The sequence below is a fragment of the Limulus polyphemus genome, unplaced genomic scaffold (assembly GCF_000517525.1).
Source record: "Limulus polyphemus unplaced genomic scaffold, Limulus_polyphemus-2.1.2 Scaffold5511, whole genome shotgun sequence".
In the NCBI taxonomy this organism is placed as follows: domain Eukaryota; kingdom Metazoa; phylum Arthropoda; class Merostomata; order Xiphosura; family Limulidae; genus Limulus; species Limulus polyphemus.
In genome coordinates, this window is record NW_013671121.1 from 61207 (window position 1) to 64380 (window position 3174).

General features: G+C 38.7%; 1 protein-coding gene across 2 annotated transcripts in view; it reads left to right on the forward strand.

Annotated features, from left to right (window-relative positions):
- The window catches only part of LOC106472670 (KN motif and ankyrin repeat domain-containing protein 1), a 53886-nt gene extending 53472 nt beyond the window's left edge, over positions 1-414 (forward strand). For both annotated transcript variants that reach the window (XM_022401223.1, XM_022401224.1), the window contains exons 16-17: positions 52-154; positions 336-414. The gene's annotated coding sequence lies outside the window, so the exon portion shown is untranslated. The remainder of the gene's footprint in view (positions 1-51; positions 155-335) is intronic.
- The last annotated feature ends 2760 nt before the right edge of the window (positions 415-3174 follow it).

A 3174-nucleotide genomic window follows, 5' to 3' on the forward strand; every position in this document is an offset into this window, starting at 1 on the left:
TGCATATGTGCAAATGAAAACTGAAAATGACGTCTTATTTTTTCTTAACAGGACTTACACAAAACACAGAGGCTATTAAATTCCCATATAATCGTTGGTCAGTCCTGACCACTCTAGGTCAGCTTCTATGGGGAAAGTCTTCAGCCGTCCAGAGGTAAAATGATCATTTTATAGATATATTTCATAACTGGATTTACAGATTCACAAAGAGAAAAGTTTGTTCGTTTTTATAAGGAGATAGTGATTATAATAAAACCACATTTTCTTCACATTTTTCTTTGTAACTTGGAGTCAATGTAGTTTCGATGTATGGTAGTTTTTTTCTGTATTTACAGACTGAGAAAGAAAAGTTCATTCGTCTTTGTAAGGAGATGGCGGATGATGATTGTCGTCAGTACAGAGAAGGTTATCCGGTAAGTTCATTGTTATATTCTTAAATAATCTGTTAAAATATTACAAGAAATAGAAATCATGAAACACTTTTATAAGTGGATAAAGCACTGTTTGTCCCTGTAGTCCCAGCGTATTGAATTGCCCCCCCCCCCCAGCCCTTCACGGCTCAGTTGAGAACAGTATAGATAGCCCATTGTGTAGCTTTATGCTTAATAACAAACAAACAGAACGTATTGACTTTCAAACAAAGTTGTTGTTTTCTTATAAAATTGCCGGATTGTACTCTATCATAAGAGAAACTTATAAATACGAAACATACAAGATGTCGTTGTTGTTACTAAATTATTGGACAAGGCATTACCAAGTGATTAGCGTGTCTAGATTGTGAATCCGTGCTCCAAACTTTGGAGCCATGGGTGCACTATAAGAGTCTCAGGCAAATCCCCAATTAAAAGTTGGCGGTGTGTACTGTTGACTAGCTGCCTTCCCTCTAGTCTATCAGATAGTTCTTTTGTGGCTTTAAAATAAATTCTGAAATAAATACTCATATACAACTGAATATTGTACAACCAATATAATATTGCTTTCCCCAATTTAAACAAAGTATTCCTAATTAGTTGTCTAGCTTCTCAGTACCCACAACTGAACAAGGAACTTGTTAATTTAAGTTTTAATTTTTCATATTTGGCTCTTGGACTTTTTCATTATTCTGTACTGTTAATTAAAGTTACCAGTGCTACTCTGTAAAGAAAGAAGTTTAAAAAGTACACTTCCAGTCGAACTTAAGACAGAAGCAGTGTTTATCAGGTTTTGTAGGCTGGATTCTTTATAGTAGGTGTCTGTGACTTGTTGGCGATAAATTTCAACAATAAATGGACAGCACCCAATCCACTTGTTTAGAAATAACATATTCAAAACAAGTCGAACGTATGTACAAAAAATTAGTTACACTATTGCTTATTGCTTAGTTGTATCCAGAGCTTTAAATAATTGTCTGTTTTTCGTCAAATTTAACACAGGCGGGTGCAATTACTTCAGAACATCCTTTGCCAAGACAAATTATTTTCCTCTATCTCTGTTATTACAACACAAGCTGTTAATATCACTTTAGAAATTGCCACTGTATGCTCTTTGTGGTTAAACTCACAATTTTGCAGTCTAACGTCACTTTTTTTACTTTCACGAACTTACTGTTGCATCAGCGGAGGTCACGTGACTAGTATCACGCCACGTCCTTCTCGAACATTCACGTCCCTTCCTTAAATCTCGGGATCCTTCTAGATATAGTGTAGACTTGTATATATAAGCCAGTAAGAACTGAGGCGAGGCAATGTAATGAGTAATTGAATGTATGCGGACAGAATATTGTTGAGCACGTGAGAAGTTCGTTGTGAATTATAGCGTTTGTTATAGCGCGACTGTTGAAATTAAGTGTATCGTAAAGTTGTATTCAGAAAGAGTTTTATTTAAGAAAGGACTTTCAGAGAGGTTTGAGGGACTTTGCTGCCACTGTAATAAACCTGGGCACAAGAGAGCTCAATGCTGGAAACTTCAACACAGGGGAGATGATACAGCAGGAAAGGCTGGTATCCAGAAAAGTTGTTGGAACTGTGGAAAGCACGGACATTTGAGGAGCCAGTGTAGGAAGAATATTACCAACAAGTCGGCCTCAAGGAGACCAGTAGTGATTGGTGTTGAGCGACGCCCACCAACCTCCATCATGAAAGTCCCAACAGCTAGATGTAAAATGCCAAGCATACTCCTTCGTGATTTAACACCTTGATGCTCACAAGGGTTTGCTGAGACGCAGAGTCTATGACAAAGTTGCACCTTTGGCCATCCAGCTTTCCTGTCACATAGACACTGTGCCAGAAGCCATATAGAAGTTCTGTGGTGTGACAGGACATTCCGCAAGGTTGTGGGACCAGTGTGGGTAACTATTGAGCTCATGGGCATGAAGAATAGAACACAGTATACTTGCCCGACATTGAAGACCCATGCATATTAGGGTTGGACTACTTACTACCGAGGAAGTTTGTAATTAATTTTGATAAAATGACGTTTGGAAACAACAAAGGCCAAATTCTAATAAGTGTTAAAAGAGAGGTTGAACTAACCAGGTGCCATCAAGCTGAAGTCAAAGTGACTGAAGGAGTTGATGATGGTGAAGTGGAACCAGATATAGATATTAAAGCAGAGCAGGAAAAAGATCAAGATTTTGAAGCCAATAATTGATTTTCTAAAAGCAAATGTTTTGTGCCCTGCTTGGGAGAAGATGTCTAGCTTAAGCCCTGTGACAAAGAACTATTGGGCACAATTGGACCAGTTGAAGCTTGAAGATGGTAATCTTGTCCGGAGATGGGAGACTGTATATGGGAAAGTGACGACCTGGCAAATGGTTATACCGAGAAAGTTACGGGAAGTTGTGCTGCGTCAATCCCATGATACTTTAACAGGAAGACATTTCGGAGTTAAAAAGACATTGAGTCACCTACGACAGAGTTTTTACTGTATAGGTATGAGGAAAGATGTGGAAGAATGGTGCAGGACTTGCAGTACATGTTGTGCTAAAGGGGACCCAAGCATAAGGGACGTGCTCCAATGATATTATATCAAGTTGGCGAACCAATGAAAAGAGTAGCCGTTCACATTGCTGGTCCTTTGCCCCAAACTCGTGCTGGAAACAAGTACATTTGTGTGGTGATGGATTATTTCACCAATTGGCCTGAGGCATATGCAATACCAAATCAAAAAGCTACAACTGTAGCTTCAGCTATTAGT